The sequence below is a fragment of the Grammomys surdaster genome, unplaced genomic scaffold, assembly GCF_004785775.1.
Source record: "Grammomys surdaster isolate TR1022 unplaced genomic scaffold, NIH_TR_1.0 242, whole genome shotgun sequence".
NCBI classification, from domain to species: domain Eukaryota; kingdom Metazoa; phylum Chordata; class Mammalia; order Rodentia; family Muridae; genus Grammomys; species Grammomys surdaster.
In genome coordinates this window covers 7925501-7941584 of record NW_021604687.1, presented here as the reverse complement: position 1 = coordinate 7941584, position 16084 = coordinate 7925501, and the positions used below count along the sequence as shown (strand labels likewise).

Here is a 16084-nt window from a genome sequence, read left to right as displayed (position 1 = left end):
TTTCAGACTGTCAAGAGTGAGCTCTTCACCAGCCCTTCTTCCTACAGTGCTCTCAGAACCTGCTCTGTCCCTCCTGAGGTCAGGAATACTGTGTCTCTACAATGAGTCTGACATTGTGCCATGTTTAGAAGAACACATCCCTCATAAAATACCCTCATGAACTAGCTGTCACTCAGGGTGGCCTTGAGACTCCCTTTGTCAAAACCCCATGGAGTCTCAGTCAAGTGTGATGAACATTGCCAGCCACAAGTCTTCTCCCATTTTTTTATGACCATACTACTGACTTTGACCAGTAGCCACCCTGCATGAATATTTAGTAAGCACATACTGAGTGAGCATCAACTTCTATGTGTGCCACTTAGAGTGAGCCTTGTATTTCTTCTTCAGCTCATGAGCACACTTTAGCACTCCTCAAGTCTTGCTTCTCTGCTTTGCTTACATATACTGTTCTCTCATCATATTCCATGGAACAACATGTGTGCTATAGCAAGGGTGGGAGGGATATCTGGAGGTATCACTAAAGGATGTTAACATAGGAACAAATCTAGGAACTCAACAGGCTTATGGAATAATGAGACTAAACTTGTAGTTTCCTTAAGATTAGGATTGCTATATCATTTATGGTCCTCACTGGGATTCCCTGAGTAACAAGTGGGACATCATTACTATCTAATAACAAGTACTGCGTATAACTATTAAATAGTAATTATCATTAATCCTATAGAAAAATCTATACAGAAACAAAGGACACAGGACTGTACTATAGCTATACATGCCTTAATCTGATAATATTTTATAGTGTCTGTCATTTCAGCTCATGTTAAACTAAGCCAAGATGTAGTAGGATAGAGATAGTCTCTAAGTAGATAACAACACAGAAATACATCTCCATTTACAATGGCATGTTCATTAGAATGTGTAAAATGGCTACAAATAAATATAACAGACAACAGTTGATTAGCCATAAGCTTTTCCTGGCCCTGACATACCCACAATATTATTATCAAGTCACGGCTGTAACTTAAGAGGGTGGCAAGAGATCAGCTATTGCTTTACTGTTTATCACCGTAATGCTAGATAATAAAGCATCTCATGCTCAACAATGAGTGAACTCAGAAGTGTGTGAAGAAAGGAAGACTGTTCCATCACTCTCAGTTCCAACTGGGGAAGTTGAGGTTTTAACTTTTGCTGGGAAGATGGGGCAGGTTACAGCCTTCTGAATCCAGCATCTGTTAAGCTGCAGACAGTTATAAATGTTTCAGATACACATGTATAACATGTTCGCTTTATTAAGCTAAAAGGATGGCAGGTGCTACACCCAGCAGAGTCGAGAGGAGGTGAACTCCCAGTAGAGGAAGGCATCTCAACAACAGAAGACTAAAGTATCTAGTGCTATGACACAGGAGGTGGCAGGTGGCAGGGGTACAGCAGGAACTTCACTGATGGCAGGGGTAGAATTTGCTGGTCATGATGGGATAGTGGGTGGTTTCATGATTTTGTTGTTGTTGCTGAAAGCAGAGGGGTCAACCAGATGGCTCTCTCACCAGGGAAGTAGAAAGTGCATTCAACCCTCTCCCTTATAGAAACCCATCGTTCAACCTCCATATTAGGCATTATTTTGAAGCATGCAGAAACTACAGGACTCTGGCTACCCAAATAGAAAAAGACCCAAGATTAGGCAGGTAATAGTTTCAAATGTTTGCAGAAGATACTCATATGTTAGCATCTCTCTGGGCTGCCAGTGAGATAGCTCATCTTCTGCAGGGCCAATCCTGACACAATCCAGCAGGCACTCTCTCTCACCCAGGCTGCCCCCTCCAAAGCACTTTGGCTGTGTGTCTCATAGGTACTTTGGTGTGGCTTTGCTTTGCTAGTTGTGAGTGTGAGTAGCTATGAAGTAGCAGTGGAGGCTGGATCCATGGCAATGACTCTAAGACACTTCAAGTAAACCACCAATTCAGGGAGACCTGTGTGTACGTGTGTGTGTGTGTGTGTGTGTGTGTGTGTGTGTGTGAGAGAGAGAGAGAGAGAGAGAGAGAGAGAGAGAGAGGATATGAAGTCCTGTCTTCCACAAAACCCCTGTTGATCAATCAGACTTTCTTTATGTTAACTATCCCAACTTTGGAAGACTGGCAATTCATTTCAGGGAAAAAAGAGATAGAAGTACTTCCGGGGACCAGCAGGCAGAGTTCTCAAGGGCCTCAATCCCCTGACTTCTCTCCACTGTCTTTTATCATGCTTGTTCTAGTTTGCTTTCTGTTGCTGTGATAAAACACTCTGACTAAATGCAACTTAAGGAAAGAAAGAGTTTATTTGGCTTATACTTCCATGTCATAGTGTATCATTGAGGAAAATTAGGGCAGGCAATCAAGCAAGAACTTGAAGCAGAAACCATGGAGGGCCACTGATTTGGGCCTGCTCAGGTTCATGTTCAGCTGGCTTTCTTAGAAAGTTCAGGATCACCTGCCTAGGGAATGGATTTGCCCACAGTAGACTGGGCCCTTCTATACCAGGTAACTACAGAGACACTTTCTCATTCCCTTGAGCCAATCTTACATTGGCAATCATTTGATTGAGACTTCTTCTCAGGTGAGTCTAGGCTATGCCAAGTTGACAGTTAATACTGATTTTCCTAGCAGAGTCTCCAGGTTGGGGGGTGTGGGTGGGGGGGGGAGTTGTCTGGGCTCCACTCACCCTTTCTCACATATATTTAGAAACTTCTCAGTTTGACTGCTTCATGTAACATGATTTCACATTACTGGCTGAGAGCATATCAACCTTCAAACTGTCAAGTCCCTCTCACCTGTACCCAATCCTGCTCTGTAGCCCAGCAAATTAATTAATGAGTATAAGGAAGAGGGAGTCCTTTTCCCAAGCAAAGGACATGAATTTGGTATTGGGTGTGACTGGACACGGTGATCAAGTTAAGCATCAGAAGCTAAATCTCCAGGAGTGTCCTCAGACAATGCCAGCCTTACAGATACCCTCCTTCTTCTTCCCCATCCAAATCTCAGTAGGAAGCTTGAGGGGGATTTCTCAACCCATCTTCAGTAACTTCTGGAAGTTGGATATTGGTTAATGATTCACTTTGTTTATTGACGGGCCAAATGTAGAATCAGAGCCTTAACGTGCAACGTGTTCACAGGGAAATGATAAAAATGATTAGAAGGAAGTCAACAACACAAGCCGGAGTGTAGACCTTCCATTACACGCCTCTGTTCTGTTGTCTGGATGTATTTTCTTCCTAATATTTATTCTCTGTGAAATGCTTGGACATAAATTTCTTTTATGGATCACAGACCATTTACTCTAAGTGGAAGGTTGCAACAAATTATAAAATCAATGGTGCATCCATCTTGGGTAGAAAAATGGCCTTGGATCAGTGCAATTCCATATTTGGAGAACAAATGACCACAAGATGGTGAGAGCAAGTCTTAATCACATTCAGAAACTGACACCTGCCCATCACTAATCGCCTGGGGGCCTATGGGATGGCCAGCCCCATTTCTCCTTTACTGGCTCATTGACTTCCTCTTCCTCATTGGTGGCTCCTAAGCTAATGCTAAAACACAACACAGATATTAACTAGATGCTGGAGAGATCTAGATGAGCAAGACCACATCTTGGTGATACTGGCCTCACACAGGTGATGAGGAGGCCACACAGAGGCATATCTCCTAAGGGGACCTGGGGGACGAGCCTGGACTTTTATTTGTAGAAACGCACAAAGAATAGGTATTATCTCTCGCAGTCGTTCCTCTTTCCCCTCTCTCCTGTCTTTGCTTCTGCTCTTTCTCCACACATCTCCCACTCCTACTCTGCACCAACACCCAGAAATCCATGTTACAACCAACTCTTCTACGTCTTCTGTAGCCATAGACACAAAAGCAACATGAACTTAGCAGTTGAGAGTATAGGAATGGGCCAGAGAAGCCATGAGACTTAGACATTCCAAGAACAATGTACTGCTATTTATGGGTTGGGTGCCTCGGCAGGTCAGAGGGCAGGAACACAATAATGACCTGTTGAATGTAGGCTGTGGCATGGGCCAGCAGCTCAGGACAAAGGGGGGAGAAATTAGGAAATGGGAGAAAAAGAAAAACCAAAAGAAATGGGATCAGACCCAGGAGAGGACATCAAAGACAGAAAGTGTTTAAAAAGGAATGTGGAGAGGAGTGGTGTCAAAAGAGGAGGGAGGAAAAAGAAAGTAGTCAAAAGAGGATTGAGAGAAGGGGTCAGGAAAGAATTGAGGGAAGAGGGAGGTTTATAGTGGCCTCTTAATGGTAGCTATTTACATAGTGTGTCTTCAAATAATTTCTATCTGAAACAAGGAAAAATGTAGTCAAATTAAAATGAGCTGGAAGCTGTATATGTCAGGATTATTTCTGAAGCTAAATTCAGACTAATCTTGTTCATTCTGCTCTCAGTAAAGCTGAAAAAAAAATTTTTTTTTTAATGATCCAATGTCTTTGCTCAGTTTTAGCAAGTCTGAGGACACTTTTCTTGCTGCTGTGTGTAAAATGGCCTTTTAAGAATCAAACACAGCTTAAGATAGTTTAAGGAGATGGAGGCCTAAGCACTAACAGCATGTCCGACATGAAAGGGAGAGCTGGTGTCTCTGCTCTGCCTCGGATGCTGTGGAGCTGATGAAAGAAACTTGCCAGAGACTAAAGTGGGGCAAACGGCGATTATTTTGTTAGAGATTTGGACCTATAAGAAAAGGTCGCGGTAATTAGTGTACTTATCTGGATCAGGGTGAAACATAATTAATACTTTCATGTATAGCCTCTTTGGATAATCTAAAGATTTTTGGCCAAGAGAAATAACAATTACATATTCTCCAGGACAGAAGAGAACCAACTGATAAATCCAGATATGAGATTTAAATAGTCTCACATATTTTTCAAAATAAGGCTATTGGAAGTGGTGTTAGAAGCTGCTCCTGGATGTCCATGTAGAACAAAGACTCATAGGCCTATTGCTGAACTGGGGTTCTTAGCCTATGTTTGGTCACACAGAATTTATTGTGCTCAGGATGATGCAAGTGTTGGCATATAAGGGTGGTGATTCCTCAATGGGAGGTTTATATGACACCTTTCTTCCGAAGTCTCAGAGGTCATCAAAGAAGAAGGGACAAAAAGACTGGGAGACCCAGAGGTGGTGAATGACTATGTAAGCCGCACTATGTAAGGAGTTGTGTAGGCCACACACAAGAGGGTAGCTGCACATACAAACTCAGGAGTTATGACAGCAAGCACACTCCTGTGGAATACTCACCCCACAGTGTGTGAGCAACACACATCATACTTGATACTTTTTTAAAAAGAGGACAGACACACTTTTGTGTGTGTAAGAAGAGTTGGGGAAGAGAATGATTATAATTCAAATATATAGCAAGAAGTTCTCATAAAACTAATATACATTTTAAGTAAAGAAAGAAAAACATAAGGAAGAATAAAGGGAATTAATTAGGGGAAGGGGAGTCTGAGGCCAGGAGTAAAGGAAGCCCAATAGAAAGGAAAGCAACCACAAATGTTGCATGTTTTCTATTATATATGAGTCTATACTTAAGTATATACAGCAGTTAGGGTGTAGAAGGACACCAAAAATAAGGGGTGATGGGTACACATGAGCAAAGACAATTATAAACATATAAAATATCAAAAGAAACATTATTTTGCATACTCATTAAGTTTTATTTTAAAAAGATGAAATACCTATGTTATATAAGTAGTCTTCAGAGGAATCATTAAATAATCATTAAAATGGCTTCCAACTGAGCCCATGGAGTTCTTTAGAGTTTAAGCACAAAGGGAACCTGGTTTAACATTGCCTCTGACTAACTCACCACACTGGCTTTCATCTGGATGTCTTTTAGTAACACTGATGACATGAGACTGATTGATCCCTGATTGATTGATTCAGGAAGCAGCCTTGCCATCCCCACACTGTTTTTCCAAGAGAAGAAGAGGCTTGAGAAGCCAACGACCTGGTGCTAGCAGGACCTAGTTTCTAGCTTTGGCTTGGAATAGGTCCAGGAACAGATGGACCTGGCCTGGAAGTGCAGAATCAAGCAAGGGCAGCTGGAGAAGCAACCCTGTTTGCTGGAGAGGGGCAACCTGCATGACTGGCAGACAGCAGTAGAAGGAGGTCCTTAGATGCAGTCTCAAAACAGCCAGTTAAAGACAAAGACGAATAGAGCCAGGCATTTGCCCCATGATGGAGGATCTCTGAGGACAAGTGCTTGGTTGTGCAGCTTGGAGTCTTTCTCTGTGGTCTCTTCAGAGCTGGACAACTTCCACAGAGGCCTCCAGGGGAAGAGGGAAGGAAAGAGGAGCCAGGGAAGACATACTGTATGGGTATGGGAGGGTTCCTGTGGTGTGATTAGCCGGCTCTGGTGAACAGTTAATCTTAGAGGAAAGCAGAACATTCCCAGTACCTCACCCATGGCTCTGAACAAGTCCCTTGGCTACTCTCCTCAGAACACCCCCTCTTCTAGATATATGTCTTGGTCTCTGGCCTCTCCCAAACATCCTACTAACACATGGCCATGTCCTACCTGCTCTGTATGACACTGGCCAGGTATCCCTGCTCCCATACACTCTGCCACCTGCATCTCTGGGCTGAAGCTGCCTCGTATTCGTTCTATCTCCCTGGGACCTGTGGTCTGTCCCTTCCCAAGTATCTCTTTGCCTTTCGTTTGCAGCATGAAAAGGTCCTTTTTCATTTGCTGTCCTTGCTGAGTAAAAGTATGTGAATATGGGGCACATTATTACATCCCTTGTGGTCCCATCTTCTTAGTACTCTCATCCTCCCAGTGTCCCCATCCTCCCAGTGTCCCCATCCTCCCAGTGTCCCCATCCTCCCAGTGTCCCCACCTTCCCAGTGCTCCCATCCTCCCAGTGCTCCCATCCTCCCAGTGCTCCCATCCTCCCAGTGCTCCCATCCTCCCAGTGTCCCCATCTTCGCAGTGCTCCCATCCTCCTGGTGTCTCCATCCTCCCAGTGCTCCCATCCTGTCTTTGCCCCCATCCTTCAAGTGTTCTCATCCTCCCAGTGTCCCCATTCTCTCTGTGCTCTTATCCCCTCTGTGATCCCATCCTCCCAGAGTCCTCCAGACTCCCAGTGCTCCCATCCTCCCAGTGTCCCCATCCTCCCAGTATCCTCATCCTCTCTGTGATCCCATCCTCCCAGAGTCCTCCAGACTCCCAGTGCTCCCATCCTCCCAGTGCTCCCATCCTCCCAGTGTCCCCATCCTCCCAGTACACCTATCCTCCAAGTGCCCCCATCTTCCCAGTGCTTCCATCCTCACCATCCTCCCCATCCTCCCCATCCTCCCAGTGTCCTCATCTTCTCTGTGATCCCATCCTCCCAGAGTCCTCCAGACTCCCAGTGTCTCCATCTCTCCATGCCTCTGAGCTGTAGAGTTCTTTACCCATCTGTTGCATGGTTCTTGCCTCCTGAACCAAATACATTCAATTACCCTTGGAGAAAGGAAGGTTCAGATGGCATTAGACTGAGAGTCACATGTCCCTGAGCTTTTCACAACCCGTGGCTGCAATCATAGGTTTAAACTAACTGATGCCCAGTTCCTCAACCTCGAGTAAGGGGTGATACAAACTTCAGGAAGGTGAACAGAGGATTAAGCAGAATATACGAGCATGTGCAGAGCAATGCCCAGCATGGCACAGGTAGTCAGTACGCTGCATAGCTGTTCACTTGACACTATATGAAGCTACTGTGTTTCATAGCTCTGCTGTGCTCTGGTGGAGTCATTATGGTCTGAATGCACATATCTCCCTTCAGTTCACATAGAGAGACCCTGATGGGGTGATGAGGGTGGTGCCTTTATACATGAGAATAGTCCCTTGTAAGGGGGAGAAGTAAGATCCTGCTGATGATCTTCACCATGTGAGGACACATGAGAAGACAGGTCAGGAGGAATCTCAGCAGAGCTGCCCAGGCCTGCCTTCAGGTTTACTGCCTCCATGCCTGTAAATAAAGTTGCCTGGCCTATAGAATTCTACTCTAGGCACAACTGCTCCCACCACTGAGCTCCCCAGCCCCTGGAAGGTTAACACACATTTCTGCCATGCTGTGCCCTTCACTTCTCAAGCAACTTAGGCATGAATGCCTCCCATCTTCACCCATAAGCTGTTCAGAGAAGGGGCCCTTTCTAGACATTCTTGTAACCATGACAGGGTCATATTACAGTGGCCTTTAGAAACTAGAGGAACAGTTGTTCACAAGCAAGAGGACCAGACTTTAGATCCCCAGAACACACATAAATGCCAGGTGAACATGGGAGTATTCCAGCATCATCTCAAAAGGTAGCAAAGGAATCCCTGGAGCAAGCTGACTAGCTAGCTAGACTAGCTGTATGGGTGAGCCCTGAGTTCAACTGAAAGAACCTTTCTCAATGAATAAGGAAGAAGAATGATTAAGGAAGGCTGCTGACGGGAACCTTGGGTATTCACATGCACATGCCTACAAGTGCCCCCATACAAGAAGGGGCAGATCTGCCAGGAGTTGGGGGAAGACTGGGGATGAATATGATCAAAATATAAAATATGCATATATGCAATTCACAAATAATTAATAAAATATTAAAATAAAAAAAAGAAGCAAAAGGGGATTTCCAGTTTCCACTCAAGGCTATAATAAAAAGATTAAAAAAATCACAGGAGTATTTGATTGCATCATCCTATTGTCAACCTTGTATTTAGATTAGCCAGGTGATTACTGTGACCACGTTGGCAAGATAACATGGAAATGAAGTTATTCAGAATATATTCCGTTCCATGTACCTACAGTAGCAAGGTAGTCAAGTCTAATTCTGAAGTAGACTCTAAGTTTCCAAAGAAAAATTTTCTTTTAGTGCCATGACATTCAAACACTGTCACCCATTCAAAATTTCTGCATTTCTCCCCTAACTAACCTATAAATAAAAGAACAAGAAGCCCTTTAGACCCAGAGACACCATCACATTCCACCCTTCCTGAATGTGTTGATTCACTTTGCACCCATGCAGAGACAACATCAGGCTGTTGCAGCATGCTAAGGGTGTACCATCTAAAGCATGCGCAGGGGTCAAGCTCAGGGATGGTGGATGCTTTGGGCTGTACCACCTGCCTTTGTTTGCAGACACTTGTCTTGCACTGTTTCCAGTTACTTTATGGACTGAGTCTACTGCGAGTGTCTTAATTTCTCTGCAGTGCTGTTTCCCATGGAAGAAAAACAGTTGGGATCTATTTCTAGAAGAAGCCCGAGGTATATTAAGATGATCTATTAGAATCTACCTCCCATTTTTCAGAAATGACCAGGAGCCAGCCCTGATGAATCAATCTCACCAGCTCATTTCAGAGGCAGAAGAAAGCTGTCCCTAGTTGTTGTGCCCACCTTTTTTGGAAAGCATAAGTCATCCCTCTGGCACTTTACAGGGGACTCATTTGCATCTAATTACACAACTGGGAAGTGTTATGCAATAGAGAAGTGATGGACTCTAAATGTGCACCAGGCTTGAAGAGCATCTAGGATAGAAGGAAACCAAAGAAACTGTGGTCACTGCTTTCGATGGCCTTCACTGTGGACCAACACAGATAGGTCTTTAAAGGGAACTGATTGTAGAGGTCAAATTTGCATGCAAACAGAACACAGGAGATCCTTGATTCCCCGCCTCTACTTTCCTCCCCACCATCGTTAGGAGAAGATTTACCTAAAGTCATAGAGTGATCATGTGGCATCCGGAGGCAATTCTCATTTATAAACATCTTACTGTCTTATGTCATGATTGAAGTTCAGAATTTGGGGAGAGGGTTTCTTTTTAACTTGAGTCAGAGTAGGAAAACCTAAACGGATTAATGTATCTCTTCATTGGAATACGTGTGATAGGCAGATCACTGTTTCACAGAGAAGTTCTCTACAGAGATTTTTCCATTGTAATTCCCAGAACCTGGAAATCCACAATACTTCAAACAAAATAAAATTAAGGAGCATGTGAAATGAACATTCCTAGTCAGGAGGCCTCAAAATAGAAAATTAACCTGAATTTTTCATGAGACCAGTGAGGTCACAGAAGTGTTGGATGCTTGCAGAAGCAGGGGCGTTTCTGGAAGACACAGCTGACGATCTTGCTGGCTCTGAAGAATGTGGGCAGCCTTGAGAGGAGGGGAAGGTGAGCAAGCCAGTTTCCTGTGAGCCTCTATGCAGAACCAAGCCTGCACACCTTGACTTGATCTCAGGGAAGCCCACCTCAAACCTGCCAGCTTCAGTGTAGGCAAATAGATGTGTGTTTAGTGACAGGTCCCAGTGGTAGGAGAGAATGCATTCATGAGCAATTGGGCTTTAGTTTTCTCTGTGTGTGCCCATGTGTATACAGGTGCACACACATGTGTATGCATATGCGTATATATGTCTCTCTCTATGTATTATGTACATATATACACACATATATAAATATAATTATATATATATAGCATATTTATATATTTTATATTATATAATATATAATATATTTTATATTATATAAATACACTATAAATATGTGTTTATATAATATATAAATATGTACTTATATTAATATAATAAACATATTATATAATGAGGGGGTAGTCCCTCACAGGCCTGGAACTTGACCGTTATACTGGCTTGGCTGGGCAGGGAGCCTTGGGATTCTTCTGCTTCCACTTCACTAGCATTGGGTTCACAAACACACACCACCATGCTTATCTCTTTTTACGTGGGATCTGGAGGAGAAAACTCAGATCCTATATCTCCAAGGCTCTCACTCACTTTATCATCTGGGCCACCTATCAAGTTCTCATTGGACATCTCCCAGTCTCCACAGACCAAAATTCTAGCCTGTTCAAGGGATATAAACGTGTCTTGGTCTCTACCCACTGTGACTGAATTCTTGCCTGTGGCATATCTGGGTTCCACATCTTCACGTATGTGTCAGGATGAAACGAGACAGTCCCTTTGGAGGAATGTAAGCATGTGCTTACAGAGTCCACACTGGTGGGCAAGGAAATGGTGATTCCCTCCCCTGGAAAGAACGTTAAAAATGAGGGCCATAAAACCAATTTGAGGAAGAGGCCGTGGTGGGGAGGGAGGAGCTCACTGGCTCTGTTCATTTCAGATTTTCCAGTAACAAGAGAAATTAGTGAAGCTTGGGAAATTCTATCAGGGACTTGTTTGTTTGTATACTGGCATATTGAAGAAAAATGAATCCTCACTCTAACCGTCCTATTTAAACTTGGCTTTAAAGAATGCAGTCAAAGTCCTCAGCTGCACTGTGAAACACACTTAATCTGTACAAGTGATTAAGGGAAGCAGCTTTCAATTTTCCAAGTCATTAATCATTGCAGACATGCCTTTGCCAATAAAGCTTTGACAACGTGCTTTGTTGTGTTAATTTTTCTATGTTCTTTGGTTATTGAGAGAGTGCAAAACTCCTCATTAGCATGCAATAACAGGTGGAAAAGACCAAGTTTCAGCCTGGCCCCTTGGCCCTCTCTCAAGGAGACTTTAACTCTGGGCTCTACGACTTGAACCCTGAGTCCCAGGATTCTGTTTTTCTCTGTTGATCAGCAACTGGCTAGTTCCAGAACCTATTGTCTGGAGTGATGGGTGGTAGCAGTTTCCTGCTGTTCTAACTTCAGAATATTCCACAACTCCTTAAAACACTGACTGAAAATGACACCTTTAACCTCAGCATGTAGGACTTTGGGTCAGGAGGACTGCTACATGTTTGAGGCCAACCTAGGCTACACACCTAGACTAGATTGGACTACAGAGTGAGACTGATTAAAACGAAAATGGGGGCTGGAGAGATGACTGTGTGGTTAAGATAGCTTGCTGCTCTTTCAGAGGACCTGATTTAGTTCCCAGCACTCATGTGGTGATCAACAACTTTCTATAACTCTAATTCCAGGTGATCCAATGGCTCCTGTGAGTACTGTCTACATATGGTGCATATATTTGTGTATGTGTGTGTGTGTACACACAATACATATACACACATACAGGTAAAATAAAAATAAATAATTCTTAGAAGAATTTTGATGTCTTCCAGCCATAGTGACCCTATTCTTCAATCCCAGCATATAGGATTAGGTAGGCAGATCTCTGTGAGTTCAAAGCTAGCTTGGTCTACATAGCAAGTTAGCAGGGCCAATCAGGACTATAGAGTGAGACCTTATTTCAAAAAAAATTACTGATAATTGAAAATAAGGAAAGTAAATGTGAATAAAAAATTCCAGGGAGTAGAAACTAAACATTTTATATTTTACATAAAAATAATTATCTCACACTAGTAATATTTCTGATGTGGCTACAAAACATTGGTTTGAATAGTATTCCACATTTTACTGTAGGAAGTAGCCAAAGCTCATAAATAGAAGACAGTGTCTCTGAACAAAAAGGACCATAAACTGTCTGCTACACAGAACCCAAGCTATACACAACTCCGCTTTTCACATTTTAGTGCTGATTGAGCCCGGTTTATCTAGGTATCAGAGACCCATGCACAATTCAACAGACTCCTTAGCAACCACCTGTGATCTCTGAGCAACTGTAAAAAGAGCTGAAGGCATAGAGATATCACATAGGAAGTTGGAGGGAAACTAATTCCTTGAGAAGCATGTGTGGATGTACTTAAACACACAGAAGAAACTGACCAGGGATGAGGGGTGGACAAGGGTGAGGGTGCCCAGGATGTCTTTGAAGTGACACTGAGGACTTCTCCAGAACCCTGCTTCTTCACCTTTGTCATGAGTGTATGAGTACCAGTGATCCCTAAACTACAGAATGCTGTGGTCCAGTGTAGAGTCTACATAAGCACCGGAACAAGCATTCCAACATTAGGAGTGACCTATAATCAAAACTTAAGCACACATCCAGAAATTGAGTTCATCCTGTGGTAAGCAGCATTTACAGATGATTTTGTGTGTGGTGGCTTTGGTTTGTATGGTGGAATTCCTGAAAGACTAGTTAGTGACCTCCTCCATGGAAGGACTGCCATCAACCTGCAGACACTTAGGAACTAAAGAGCACAGCAAGTGTTTTCAAAACCAGACAGGCATGAAGGACACCACTTCAGATCCCCCTCTGTAACACTTAACTAAACTCCAGAGACTCCTTCCCTTTAAAAGGTCATTTAAGCTTTAATGAGAAAGATAGTGAGGGATGCCCTTGGTGACCTGGAAGGTGATATCGAGTCCTTAAAGTGGCTGATTCGGTGGGAATCTTGCACAAAGCCAGGCAGGTGGCATTCTGGTATCTAAATTCCTGCAGCCAAGCCTTGTAGAAGTCTCAGTGCATAAGACTGAACTACAAATCTTCTTGTTGTTTTCATTCATTTATTTCTTTATAAAGAGAAAGGATTGTAGCAATCAGCATGCTTCTCCATGTGTGAAACAGGGCCTTTAATGAGTTTTAATCTAGCAAATGAGTCAGACTCTAAGGGAAAATACCAAACTTAATTTTTTAAAAGGAAAGGAACAAAGTTTTACACTCTGTGAGACTCTGATGTTTATTAGTGGTAGAATTAAAAGCCTATTATGTTGGTAATGTAGACTCCATTTTGCTTTTAACATTCATTGAGTAAAGATCCTTGAGTGAAAATAGATGTTTTCTAATTTAGTTACAAATAACCTCACCTCTTTACCTTGCATAGATGATATCAGAAAGATACAAGACTAAAGACGACCATATTGCATCCTCACTTACTATCAAGTGCATATGCATAATGCCAAAAGAATCCCAGCATTTAATCTCTTTCAGGGTGAAAAGTAGACATAGCAAAATACTGCCCCTGAAATATCTCCAACCAAGTAGATGGTTGTTGTAGTTGCTTCTCTGTTACTGTTGTACAAGACCCAGGCAAAAGCAAGTTAAGGGCAAAGAATTTATTTTAGCTAACAGTTTAAGGCATAGTCTTCCATGGTAGGAAACTCAGAACAATGGGAACCCTGGTTATATCACATCTGCAGTCAGGAATCAGAGATGGTGAATGCAGTCGAGAAGCAGAGACAGGTGAATGCTGGCACTCAGCTCCTCTTGTATAGAGTGTAGGATCACATCCTAGGGAATGGTGACACCCACAGTGGAAAGGTCCTCCCAGTTCAGTTAACTGAATTAAGATAATTCTCCACAGACGTGCCCAGAAGCCTGCCTGCCAGGTAGTTTTAGATCCTGTCAAGTTGACAGGTAACCATCACAATATTTAGGCCACCTGGTGCTTTTTTATCAGAATTGAAGAGTTCCAGGAACCTCATCACTGCTCTCTCCAGACTCTTCCACCATCAGCTGTCAGGCTGCATAATGTTTCCACGTTAAGCCCCCTGAGCTTGGTGTCTGCATACTGCCCCAACAAAGGCGTCACTGAGACAGTGTCAAGCAAACCTGGAGCCTTGTGATCTCTGCTCACAGCTCACATTCAGTATCCTATCAGTTTTTCCACCTAGATGTGCTTTTGTTCCCTTCACTTTGCAAAGAGACAGACACTGCTCATTAAAGTATAAGGTTTTGGGGTTCCTTTCCCCTAAGCTATGCCTGCCTGCCCTCATCTCCAGCATGAATGCTGAAATGTCATGCTTTTGCACGCTTTCTTCCTCTCCCAGCACAAGGAAAGCACAGCCTTTCAGAACCAGTACCTTGGAGAGCGACTAGAACCCTCATGGTTTATCAACAAAGGGTCTGGCTCCAGTGGCTGGCAGGGTGTTGATTACAGTACCAAAGGCCCCACTGATCTCAAGACCCAGAGGATAGCCCTTTGGGAAAATGGCTAAAGCTAAAGCCAAAACACAGAGGACACAGCCTGGGTATCCTGTGTGCCTGAACTGAAGTGTTCAGCAATTGGCCAGGGGCAACCTAAGAGCACTTGCAGAGGTCAGGAATGGAACCATTTCAGCAATAACGGGACACTAGAACAGGGTCAGAAGGAAAAGCTCAAACACTTAGGTCCACGTTCACAGGCAGGTAGACGCTTTCGAGGGCTGCCATAGTAAATGCCATGGGTGGAGAAGCTTATCCAACACAGTCCAAGCAAGATCAATGCATCAGCAGGAGTGGCTTCTGCGCCCGCTTCCCTTGGCTTCTACAGGCTGTCTTCATCTTTTTGTCTGACCGCTAATATTCCCATATGTCGGCAGTAATCAGAAGAAGCCTTATTTTAATGACCTTATTTAAACATATTTATAGCCTCCAAGTTCTTAAGTCAAGCAATTCCCCAAGAGGGTACAGGGACAACAGGTCATAAATTCAGCATAAAGAGGACACAGTTTACAATGCAGTCTTGGGAACAGTGATATATGTAAATGATTCAAGGTTAGAGAAAGGAATGAAAGCCTGAGACGTTATCACCGAGCAGAGGATGTTGGGAAGGCATGGGAATCACATGCTGTGCAGTTCTCGGGATTCTTTCTGGCACTTGAAGGACACATGAATGGAAAGCCCGGCAATGCTCAAATCAAGCCTGGAGTTCAGTCCATTAGCTGTAGAGTCATGTCAGTTCCTTATTCATGACTGTGGTGCCATGGGAGGGTAAGGTGTGATAGGAGGAGGTGGTAGAGGGGAGTGGGGGCTCATGACTTTTTGTGGTATCTTAGGGGCTTTTCTATAGACCTAAAAATAGTGCAAAATAAAAAATTAAAAAAATATTTAAAGAAAAGAAATAGCCGCTCAAACTTGATACTAAGATTTGACTCAAGGACTCAAGATCCACTTCTGTTTCTTGATGCTGACCTCAGAGAGACTCTAATGAGTCCCTGTGAAGCCACTCCAACATCTCAAAGCTTTGTACACTGTACATTCTGCAAATTTCTTTAATGTTACAAATAAGTTTGTACTGTCTCGTCTTCCTTCCATCTTTCTTTCCTTCTTTCCTCTCTGATATTGCTTTGTTTTCATTTTTGTTTGAGACAGAATCTCATTTTGTGGACTAGGCTGGCCTTTGAACTTACAGAAACCCCTCTGTCTCCTGTCTCCTGTGTCTCCTGTGTCTGTCTCCTGTGTCTGTCTCCTATGTCTGTCTCCTGTCTGCCTCCTGTGTCTCCTGCCTCCTGTGTCTCCTGCCTCCTGTGTCT

At 43.4% G+C, this 16084-nt stretch overlaps 1 protein-coding gene across 1 annotated transcript in view; it reads right to left on the bottom strand.

Annotated features, from left to right (window-relative positions):
- The window catches only part of Dpp6 (dipeptidyl peptidase like 6), a 613823-nt gene that overhangs the window by 308565 nt on the left and 289174 nt on the right, over positions 1-16084 (bottom strand). The window lies entirely within an intron of this gene.